The sequence below is a fragment of the Bos mutus genome, chromosome 17, assembly GCF_027580195.1.
Source record: "Bos mutus isolate GX-2022 chromosome 17, NWIPB_WYAK_1.1, whole genome shotgun sequence".
In the NCBI taxonomy this organism is placed as follows: Eukaryota; Metazoa; Chordata; class Mammalia; order Artiodactyla; family Bovidae; genus Bos; species Bos mutus.
The window spans coordinates 55,885,067-55,897,839 of NC_091633.1; the positions used below are offsets into that span (position 1 = coordinate 55,885,067).

The 12,773-nt window shown below is 40.0% G+C and overlaps 1 protein-coding gene across 2 annotated transcripts in view; it reads right to left on the minus strand.

Moving 5' to 3' along the window:
* The window catches only part of RNF150 (ring finger protein 150), a 278,977-nt gene that overhangs the window by 202,361 nt on the left and 63,843 nt on the right, over nucleotides 1-12,773 (minus strand). The gene's annotated exons all lie outside the window — the stretch shown is intronic.

The following is a 12,773-nucleotide window of genomic DNA, read 5'->3' on the forward strand; positions in this document are numbered from 1 at the left end:
ATACCATTTCAGAAAATATATTTTGAGCTAGTGAGCCATCTGCTCACACTGTGGGGATAAATAAAATACACTCCTAAAGGATGCTTAGAAAAAAGAACTCACTATTTCCTCATTTTATATGGTAGCAAATGAAGTAAGTCTTTAAAATAATCAGACCAGTGGTATGCAGTATTTTAAATTTAGCCCAGTATGATTCACAATAAACAAAATGCAATATGACTCTTCCAGAAGATGGGAGAAGTAAACACAACACACATTAGTGAGAAAATGCCACTGTAAAGGAAATCTGACTTGTCTTAGAAAATTAAGTAGAGCATAAAAAATTTGATACAGCGAATCAAAGAAAAATGTCAATAAATTCTTACTATAGCTTCAAAGGGACACTGGCAAATGTAGGCTTACTTGGCCTAGACAGCACAGTGGCCACTACATGTGAAAAAATTCAAGAAATAAAAAATTCATAAAAATATAACACAAAGTATTTTATCATATTTTAAATGAATCATTAGCTACTCTGCTTATTCTAGCATATTCCACCTACATACAACAGGATCTGAATTAAGCAGGTTCTACTTCAATTAAATAAATCACATTTCAAAAGTAAAGAAAACGTCTTCTCAAAGTATGTAGAGATTTTAAAATTTATCGAAGCATTTAAGAAAAGAGGCTCAATCAGATAACTATGAGCTGCAGAACTGTTATAAGCACACGAAATACTTTTATGAAATCACCTGTAACTGAGTTATGTTTTGATGTCCTAAGTTTGGAAGGTTTGAGAGACTTATTTTTATACTAGAGTAGAAAAACAAGCTTTTTTTTTTAAAGGGAACAAAGAAAATGGAATATATTATACCCAAAGTAAAGTAAGATATAAAAAGGAAGTAAGAAAAACTGTAGTTAAATATTGGTTTTGAATGCATGGGATGATGAGTTTTCTTTTTGGGTTTTTGATGTGAAATTGATATTGTTTTAAGTTTCTTTGTATTATAAAAGAAACACACACACATATACACATGGTAAACATGTATATCAAACACCTGGGGTGCAAAATCCCCCATAATATCATACTTAGAAGCAGCACCTTTCAACAATATGGCATCCAGCCAGCTAACCTCAATCCTACACATTCTTTAGATAGCTGAGATTCTATTGTGTAGGCAATTTTGTATTTTTTTTTACAGATAATATTATATTTGTGTTTTAAAAATATTTGTAAAGAATATGAATAACATTCATTCACAAATTTATACATAGAGGCATTGTATTAAATGAGCCATGAGCAAATTAGCTTATTTATAGTGTATTTTACTTACAAAAGCCTCTGAATTTTGTAGATGCTATCTCAATTGATATAAACCAGTTTTAAAACTGAATGAACTGTCTCCCAAAAGGACATAGATTTTAAGTTCTACTCATGCACACAAAGTTTATTTAATCATTTCCCTTTCTGTCCTTACAGCTATGTGTGTATGTGTTCAGTCACGTCTGACCCTTTGTGACCTCATGGACTGCAGCCAGCCAGGCTCCTCTGTCCATGGAATTTTCCAGGCAAGAATACTGGAATGGGTTGCCATTTCCTTCTCCAAGAGATCTTTCTGATCCAGGGATCGAATCTGCATCTCCTGCATTGCAGGTGGATTCTTTACTGCTGAGCCACCTGAGAAGCCCAAATGAAGGCAAACAGGTCTGTACATAATGCAAAGTTATTTCTTTATGATAGAGTCTCAAAAGTTAAATTTGTAAGGTAAATAATATACATTATTTTTAAAGTTCTCAATGAAAATAAGCAAACTGCTTTCCTGAAAGACTGTGCCACCTTATGTATTTCCAGAAGTCACAGGTCAAAGTGATGGTTTAGAGCTAACATTGTTTTTAGTTCTTCAAGAAGGACCTGCCAAAACTGGGCTTATGCATAAAAATAAACTGATTACTTAAAACGTGCCATTTCCTTCTCCAGAGGATCTTCCCGACCCAGGGATCCAACCCAGGTCTCCCGCATTGCAGGCAGACGCTCTACCGTGTGAGCCACCAGGGGAGCCCTAAAATATGCTATGGACAAGTTATTATGCTAGACTCCAAGAACACAAAAATAAATACCGTATTCTTTCCTTCACAGATCTTCCACACCCTCACAATTTAGAATGTGTATGCATTCCTGTGTGTGTGCATGTGTATCTGTTTGTGATGGCTGGGGTGGTGGGCTAAGGACAAAAACTGAGTAACCAAGAGTCACACGCTTTATTTTACTTGACGGCTTTGACTTTAGCCCCTCTTGCTTACTGAACTATAAAAGCCATTCTATAATGAATCCATGACAGAAAGTCCAAAGCAACTGATTGGTGACTCCATAAATGGATTTCATCAAAGTTAAAAAGCAGATGGCCTCAATGAAACCAAACAACTTCAACATTTCTTTTTATTTTATTTTTTACTTTGTAAGCTCTACTTAATAATCATAAAATACATATTGAACATCTGCTGTGTGTCAGATACTAGTCTAAGCACTTAGCATACTTTGACTAATTTAGAGCTGGCAATACCCCTATGAGTTAAGAACCTATCAATTCCCTCATTTTATATCTGAGAAAACCAAGGCCACATTGCTAGTAAGTGGCAGAGGTGGGATTTGAATCTTTGTGCACCGAATAAGGAAATGCACAGTAGGTGTGCTTACTATAAGGTGGAGACTTGGAAAACATGAACCAGTCCTGGCTATGTATGTTTCTGTTTTGGCCTACAGGTTGTGAATACTGTGAGGTCAAGGGTTATGACTAGACTGTCTTTATGTGGCTTTCCTCCAATTAGTTACAGTTAATAATTAGTTCCAGTTCTATTATATTCACATAAAAATACAAAGACACAAAAGACAAAAACAAAAAGTAGTAACGTGGGGAGTAGACAGTCTCTCTCCAGGATTATTTGCCAAATTAAAGGCAAAGCAGAGGGACCTCCCTGGTGGTTCAGTGGTTAAGACTTTGTACTTTCAATGCAGGGGGTGCCAGGTTGATCCCTAGTCGGGGAACTAATATACCACATGCCTCATGGTATGGCCAAAAAAATTGTTTTTAATTAAAAAAAAAAAGTGTTCAGTTGTTCAGTTGTGTCTGACTCTTTGCAACCCCTCTTTGCAACTGTAGCTTGCCAGTGTCTTCTATCCATGGGATTTTCCAGGCGAGAAAACTGGAGTGGACTGCCATTTCCTTCTTCGGGGTGGGGGGAGAAATATATATATATACACATATATATATATACACACATACATATATATATTTAAATCAATATGGATAAATGCTTATAAGATTTTTTTTGAAAAAGGTTTAACAAACATAAACGAAGTCAGGGCAGAGGCTTTGACACTGTGGTGTGGCTTTATATGCTATAGATTTAATAGCCTGACAGTTTTAAATAAGTTCTCCGTATATCACAGGGCTCAATGTCTCCAAATCAACCTGCTTCTCTAGTTTCAGCATTGAATGAATGCACTTGGGTTACTTTGACCTACGGTGCTGGGGAAGCCACAGGCTTGACACTAATGTGAAAGGCAGAGATAAGGGGGAAAAAAATGCCAGAGAGAAATATATGATATAAAGGAATCCCTTGAGACTATCTATATCTTAATGCTTCTGACCCCTCTCAAAATAGGAAAACACTGTTTTAAAATATTGAAACACAAATAGTTCCTAGAATTGAGTATAGAAAAAAAAAAAAAAACGCTCCCTATTTGTAACATATTTCAAGTTTGCTATGCCAGTGGCTATTAGGTAACCATTAAGAGATGCCTCCTAAAGAAAAGGGAACCCTCTTGCACTGCTGGTGGGAATGCAAATCGGTGCAGCCTCTATGGAGAACAATATGGAGATTCCTTAAAAAACTAGGAATAAAACTATCATACGACCAAACAATTCCACTACTGGGCATATAACCTAAGGAAACCATAATTGAAAAAGACACATGTGCCCCAATGTTCTTTGCAGCACTATTTACAATAGCTAGCACATGGAAGCAACCTAGATGTCCACTAACAGATAAATGGATAAAGGAGTTGTGGTGCATATACACAATGGAATATTACTCAGCCATACAAAGGAACACATTTGAATCAGTTCTAATGAGGTGGATGAACCTAGAGCCTATTATACAAAGTGAAGTAAGTCAGAAAGAGAAGAACAAATATCATATATTAACACATAGATATGGAGTCTAGAAAGACTGTACGATGAGCCTATTTGCAGGGCAGCAACGGAGATGAAGGGCAATGGAGACTAGTGGACACTGCGGGGGAAGCAGAGAGTAGGACGAACTGAGAGTAGCCCTGAAACATATACATTACCATCTGTAAAACAGATAGCCAGTGGGAATTTGCTGTATGACTCCACGACACAGGGAGCTCAAACCCGGAGCTCTGTGACAACCTAAAGGGGTGAGACAGGGTGGGAGGTGGGAGGGATGCTCTAGAGGGACGGGACACACGTATTAATATACCTATGGCTGACTCATGTTGACATATGGCAGAAACCAATACAACATTGTAAGGCAATTATCCTCCAATAAAAAAATTAATAATAAAAAATAAAGAAACAGAAGAAAGATAAAAAAAAAGATGCTTTCTAGGAACTTAAGACTCTGAGCTCCCAATGCAAAGGGGCCTGGGTTCAATCCCCGGTCACAGAACTAGATCCCACATGCTGCAACTAAAGACTTCACATTCCACAACTAAAGATTCCGCATGCTACAGCAAGGATCAAAGATCCCACGTGCCACAACTAAGACCCAGAACAGCCAAATAAAGAAATGTTTTTCTTTAAAAGAGATGCCTCCTCATGAAAGGCAAACTTTCAAGGGTAAGGGTGTATACGCTCTAAGAAGAAATTCATTATAATTCACACTTAAGAAAGACTAGACTCAGCAATTTCATAATATTTCAAGAGGTCAAACACTGGAAAAACTGACCTTGATATCCTTAAGTCCACTGGGGTATAAGAGCAATATTCACTCCAGATCAGATCAGATCAGATCAGTCGCTCAGTCGTGTCTGACTCTTTGCGACCCCATGAATCACAGCACGCCAGGCCTCCCTGTCCATCACCAACTCCCGGAGTTCACTGAGACTCACGTCCATCGAGTCAGCGATGCCATCCAGCCATCTCATCCTCTGTCGTCCCCTTCTCCCCCTGCCCCCAATATTCACTCCAACTGTCTATCAAACTCCAATTCTTTGAACACATATGACCTCCATCTAACTACACAAAGCCATGCAACTTAAATAGATCTCCCCAATAGAGATGGTGTATAACTAGCATATCGATCTCTATCTGAATGTTGACATTGGCTGCAATCCAGTATCTTCACACAGTAACTTCAGAAAAGGCTTGCTTTCCTGAAGCTGTTTGTGATGAAATAACACATTGCAGGCATTCTCTCTGCATGGGTAGTCTGATCTTCCCCATCTCTTCCTTGTGATTAACTTCTAAGCCTTCTCACTGCCATTTGATTCATTGGATCCAAGGGTGTTCAATTTGGAAAGGAATAAATCAGCATGAACTTCCTCCTCCTACTGTTAAATTATTTCTCCTTATGACCCTTCTCCTCTAGATGTAGGAAGATTAGAGCAAGGTGCAACTATTAAAGGCTATCATTTGTTCAGTGTGTATGTAAAAATATCAATCCATTCCCCAGTAATTTGAGTACTCTACAAATTACACTATACATTTCAGAAATGGGTGTCTTCAAACCTGCAAGTCAGTTGATTCTTTGCAGCAATATCAATGCTTCCCTTCCAAGGAGAAGGCATCAAAAGAGACCCTCAAATTGTGAACAAGTGAGTCAAGGGCAATTCAGACACTGAAGCTTAATCTAAAAATGATACCGATGCCAACTTTATGGAATACTCTAGTTAATTTGCACTTCTAAAATGTTTTAGACACAAATACATCTTGATACTAAAACACTTACATCAAGAACTCACATTAAATTTTTTTAACATTTTAAATGAAGCATACTGTTCCAAAGCTTTCTAGGCAGAGGGTTAGAGCACTTTAAGTTAGCATTGTGCTATGACAGTCTGTGCAACTAAAAGGTGTCCGTAGATTTTTACTTCCTGACAGGCAGGGTTGACGGCCCAACTCAGCCCTGAAGCAGCTATAGAAGGCAGACTGTCACCTTTCAGCTTCCCATAAAATGATGGAAGCAAAATCTCTAAAGCAGGGGAAGAGACAGCAAGGCGGCAGGGCATAACCTTTAAAAGAATGACACAGCCCAAGGATACGACATAAAGTGATTAGAACCAACAAGATCCAAGATGGTAGATGAGTCTTCTTCCACTAGGTCCAGAGCATCAGTGTACACTCGTTGTATACTTACACACTGCGATGTTGTACACATCTGCAAGCTAAATGACATACCACCAGTACCACAGGTCACAAAGTAGGCGGTGGACCAATTCCTAGAAATCTCCACCCCTTCCTCAAAATATTAATAACTGGAATATTCCCCAACTCATTAGTCAATGAAATCACCCACCGCTATAAAAACCGACCACCTCATACCCTCATGCCTCTCTTGCCTTCCAAGATGGCCCACACTGTCTATGGAGTGTGTTTCCTCCCTAAATAAACTCTGTTTAAGTTTAATAAATAAAAAAACAAAAAGTCTCTGAAATATGAATTCGATCTGAGTACTTTTACAAATTTTTGCAAAGCAGATCCTTCCCCCAAACATCAAAGACATACAAAGCCACAACACATAAATAATGTAGACTACTTGGTTGGCTACTAATGTAAATTAGCGTAATAGTGAATTATTAATACTGAATAACCATTATGTACATGTTTTTAAATAACTTCAGATTAATTACTTGCAGATAGATCACTTGCCTAATTTAGTTTTCACATGTAATTAAAACAGATAAAATAATCTGTTGTTAGAATACAAATTGCTTATTATTTGTAAAAGAACACATAATAGAGTGATTGAGGTTGTCAATCTTTTTGTAGAAGTTTGAAGTCATCCTTAAGCTATTAGCTTTCTAAGTCAATTTTTTTTTTCCCCAGAGAGAAAACAGGTCAGTCTTATCAGAAGTACCACAAACAGATCAGCTTTATTCCAGCTCTTGCAATGAGTTGACAGGTTATTTTCTGTTGTCGTTCAGTTGCTAAGTCGTTTCCAACTCTGTGACCCTATGAACTGCAGCATGCAGGCTTCCTTGTCCTTCACTGTCTCCCAGAGTTTGCTCAAATTCATGTCCACTGAGTCAGTGATGCTGTCTCTAATCATCTCATCCTTTGCTGCCCCGTTCTCCTCTTGCCCTCAGTCTTTCCCAGCATCAGGGACTTTTCCAACGAGTTGGCTCTTCACATCAGGTGGCCAAAGTACTGGAGCTTCAACTTTAGTCTAAGTCCTTCCAAGAATATTCAGGGTTGATTTCCTTTGGGATTGACTAGTTTGATCTCCTTGCAGTCCGAGGGACTCTCAAGAGTCTTCTCCAGCACCACAATTAGAAAGCATCAATTCTTCAGCGCTCAGCTTTCTTTACGGTCCAATTCTCACATCTGTACATGACCACTGGAAAAACCACAGCTTTGATTACATGGCCCTTGGGCGGCTAAGTGATGTCTCTGCTTTGTAATATGCTATCTAGGTTTGTAATAGCTTTTCTTCCAAGGGGCAAGCATCTTTTAGTTTCATGGCTGCAGTCACCATCTGCAGTGATTTGGGAGCCCAAGAAAATAAAATCTGTCCTTGTTTCCACTTTTTCCTGATCCCATTTGCCATGACGTGATGGGACCAAATGCCATGATCTTTCTGAATGTTGAGTTTTAAGCCAGCTTTTTCACTCTCTTTCACCTTCATCAAGAGGCTTGCTGCCATTAGAGTGGCATCATCTGCATATCTGAGGTTGTTGATATTTCTCCTGGCAATCTTGATTCCAGTGTGTAATTACATTAAAAAAAAAAAAAAACCTCACAACATAGTGGCATATATTATATTGCCAATCCAGTCTGCATTTCTCATAACATACTTGGCATATTTACTGGATTCACCCAAAGTCTGTGGCTCAGTATATTTTTATGGTAGAAACGATCTGACCAAGATTGTTTTTCTATGCAAGAATCAGAAAGTTCTAGACTAAGCATTTAGTGCCTCTTTTGACATGATCAAAACCAGAGAGAGGGTTTGATTAAATTCAGGGCATATTACCTCCCTGCTGTTGAGGAAAAAAAAATTCCTTAATCCTAATGATCTAGATTGGTTTTCAGGATCAATCAATATCATCACATAGTTATTTGTTAAATGACTTGACTATAAATTACAAGAAGGTGATCTGTTAAAGCTTTCACTTTTGATCCCCATTTTCAAGTTCAGAGAGGATAATCTCTCATAAAGGCTTTTTATGCTAAGATAGAAAATGTCTCTAAAAGCTCAGAGAAAAAGTCAAATAAACGAATTTTATTCTAATCTAGGGATATAGGTAAAAATTAAGGATCTCTTTGGAAATAGTCACATATAAGATACTTTCCTACTACAGGGAGAGTCAAGATACAGTCTTCTAAATGAGCTAAATTTACTTTTAATCACTCAGATTTTTATATGATAAGTTTTAGCACTGAGATCAAAACAAACCAAAAAGTATTAGTATTTCCAAGCTCTTATCGGTGAACTTTGTCTTTTAAAAAATGGAATAAGAAAAGTGGGTGGTGGAATACAGTCAATAATATTGTAATAAATTTGTATGGGGCAGATGGTTACTAGACTTGCTGGCCATTTCATAACGTATGCAAATATCAAGTCACAATGTAGTATAGACCTGAAACTAACATTATGTTGTATGTCAACTATATTTCAATTAAAAAAAAAGAAAATTGTGTAGCATTTCCAGTTTGTCTTAAGAGCTGAAGACCTCAAATACTTCTGCAGTATCAACAAGAAGAAATGAAAAAGGAAGGAAGAAAATAAAGGAAGACAGTGAGAGAGGAAGTAAGTGGGGAGAGAAGGAAATTTCTTACTGGAAAAAGCAGAAAATATCTGACCTAAGAGTTTAATCAATTTAAAATATGGTTGCAATCTAAATACGTGGGGTTTCTGAGTGTGAAAACATTCTTCCATGAAAATACAGCATGCTATGCCTCTTGAAAGGACATTTAATGGGAGGCCCAGGAAAAGTTTTATGGGAAACAGAGTCACCTATACACTTTTAGGAAATACAGACATTTTAAAGGAAAAAGATAAGGATGGGAGCCTTGTTCTTTTGGAGTAAAGGCCATTCACCAGTAGTGAAATCTTGACAGCAACTGCATCTGTACAGTTCCAAAGCTATAGTGTCAGAGCTGACACTGCGAATCTGGGTAACACTTACTTGTTCTTCTTTATGGGAGATGAAAATCAAATACAAATGGGAGATTCTGCCACGCTTTCAAGCAATTTCAAGGGGAATGAAAGTGAAAGTGTTAGTCGCTCAGTTGTGTTTGACTCTTGGAGACCTCATGGCCTGTATAGCCCGTCTGGCTCCTCTGTCTATGGAGTTCTTTAGGGAAGAATTCTGGAGTGGGTAGCCATTTGCTTCTGCAGGGAATCTTCCTGACCTAGGGATCGAACCCAAGTCTCCTGCATTGCAGGCAGATTCTTTACCGTCAGAGCCACCATACTTTCAAGCAACTTCTAGAGGAGGGCTATTTCAGTCTCAATGTGCCTCTGAACCACCTAGGGGTCTTGTTAAACTGCAGGTTCAGATTCAATAGGTACAGGGTCTGAGACTGTGCAGGGCAGGGTCTGCAGCATGAACTCACTGGAGCAGAGTCTAGGGCCTCAGCACGGAGGACCCTTTTCACCTACAACCACGCACCAGTGTCACCAGAACTGTTGCAACAGGTAGAGTGTTTTATATGTTGAGAGGAACAGATAAATGTACTTTATATTATGAAGGGATGAAATTCTTTCCTACCCACTGACCACTTTCGGAAAACAGAAACTGCCTTATCAGAAACCTCAATAGTGGCTGAGGGTCTCTGCAGAGATGTGACATATTGCCGTATGTTAACAGAGATAGTACAGACTGATGGAGATGCTAACACTTGTTTCTCTAGCATTCTGTAGTTCAGACATGCATGTTTTCAGTGGGACAAAAAGGAAAGAAGATTTAAGATTTATGTGTATTAACTTGCTTTTATGGAACAGTCTAACTGTATAACATCAAATAATATAACATCTGTCTCCTACCAAGTAGCATATTAAAAGGGCAATCACAAACATAACTGCATATAAAGTCATTTTGTACAAACATTTGAAGACTGTAAATTATAAAAGACATATTAAAAGTACACATTTACCATCCTTGCCCCAAGCTAGCATCAATTCTCAATTTGATTTTTATTCGATTTTTATTCAGCGCATCACCATGACCCACGAGCAGGACAGTATCATATTCAGTCTGGCTCCTTTTTGCTGAATCATCTCTAAGAGTCACAGCCCCAAAGCAGAGAGTTTCAATACCTAAAAGCAATGAATTTACATTGTTTTGAATCGCTCCACAGTCTACACTGGAAATTTCTCCCTTAGGCTTCATATTTGTCAATGTCCTCCACAAAGCTTGAGAGGTAAGTCATCACAGAGGACCGTCCACTCTAGTTCCATTATTTGCTATTCCTCAGGAATCAGGGTTTGGTATTGGTCACGCTGCCTGCTCAGCGGGGATGTTAGTCACAGCCGCTGTGGCAGAGCTAGGGACATGGGACGCAGTAGAAGAGGAAGGAGAAGCAACTGAAGTGGAAACAACCTTGGAAACGTAGGGAAACGACCCCTCCAAGGCTGCAGCCAGTCTCTTTCAGCTTCTGGGGAATAGCCATGGAAGGCGGAAGTGACCATCCCAGAGACACGAACACAAGGGGGCGCTCTTGAAACCCGATGGGGCAGCACCGCCTGTGCTCTCCTCACCTCTGCTCCGATGCAAAACAAACATCTCAGGCATGCCTCATCTTCAACGTAAAATGTCAAGAGGACCAGCCCTTACCTGCACTCTGAGGTCCTTGTGCCTCAGCTTCTTACTTTTTATTTTTTAATTTAATTTTTTTTATTGGAGTATAATTGCTTTACAATGTTGTGTTACTTTCTGGCTGTACTACAAAGTGAATCAGCTCTATGTATACATATATCCCCTCTTTCTTGAAGCCTCCCTCTCCCCCAGCCCCATCTCACTCCTCTAAGCCATCACAGAGCACCGAGCTGAGCCTCTTGTGCTATACAGCAGGTTCCACTAGCTTCTCAATTTTCATAACATAGCAGTAATCGCCACTCCCCACACCACCACTCCCAGATCGTGGAGGATGCAGAATAAAATAACACGAATAAAAAGACTGAGGAAAGAGAAAGGACTATACGATTCAACGTTATTATTATTACTCAGTGCTTCTGTTTTTTAAATACATCACCTGCATATCCAAGGAGCCAATTGACATGTGGTACTCAGTGAAAAAGCCTGGGGAAAAATAGCAGAAAGGTCTAATTTTTAAATTTGAATTCCATGTAATTCTTGTTGTTTTGTCTGACAAGCCAGGTCTCCAAGGAAGGAGGCCTTCCTTCCATGGAAGGCCTTGTAGCTCAGCTACAATCTGAGCTCCAGGGAAGACCAGAGATGCAGGTACAATGGAAGCTTTAGCAAAGACACGATGGATGAATAGGGTTGTCCAGGCTAAGAGCGGGTGCGGGGGGGGCGGTGGTTCTGGGAAAGAACTAGAGGCTGGGCGAGGCGTGACAGACTGTTCAACTCAGACCCGGGAGCAGGGCTGGTAAGGATCCGGAAGTGGACAATTATTTCTGGATCGTCCCCATCCTGGAATTCTGGAGCAAGCAGAAGAATCTGGTAGCTTGAAGGCAGTGAAAGGAGGCATAGCCAACACAGGGGGACCATGTAATTACTGATCTTGAACTCTGAGAATATTGTTTTAAAAATAATACCCAATGAATACAATCTGCTAGGAAGTGGCCGATATTAAGCAACACCTTTGAAGCAGAGCGCTGGCTTCTGGCACACGCACATCACTGTCACAGGGACTGGCACACAAGTCTGGCCTAGCTGGTTGTGTGGCATGACCGCAGGCTGTTGACAAGCGAGGGCAGGTGCGCCCAGCAACCAGAAAAAGGGGAATCCTGACCATCAGAATGTGAACGGGTGACTCCAGGATTATTCTTGATGGCAGGCTAGACGCCACTATGGGTCGGGGTCATGTTTGAAAAACAGAAACCACTCTGAGTATGTCAAACAAAGGAAACTGGTTCACTAGGGAAAGCTGAAAAGCAAACAGGGGAGTTTGAGGCAACCTAGAGATTAGCCTCCACAGGAAATTCGACCCCTCTTGGGACTGGAGGAGCAAAAAGAAGGAGTGTGTTACTAAGGCCCAGAGGCTGGGGCTGGCCTGCGGGACCCAAAACCCGAGTAAGGCTGCCCAGTGGAGCGGAACCAAGAAATGGGCTAAGCACTCCAGAGCTGCCACCCAAAATGAGTGAGAGAGAGAAATATCCAGGCTTCTTCTGCCCCTGCTTATATCAGCGCTTACTGTTGCCAAACCTTCCAACCAACCCGCTGGCAGGGGAACCTGGAATGCTCTCTGGAATACAGGGAAGGGCAAGGAATGCTAGCCAGCAGATGATGGAGACTAAGACTTCAGCTCCCCTGGAGAAGGAAATGGCAACCCACTCCAGCATTTTTGCCTGGGAAATCCCACGGACAGAAGAGCTTGGGTGAGCTACACTCCATGGGGTTGCAAGAGTTGGATAGGACTTAG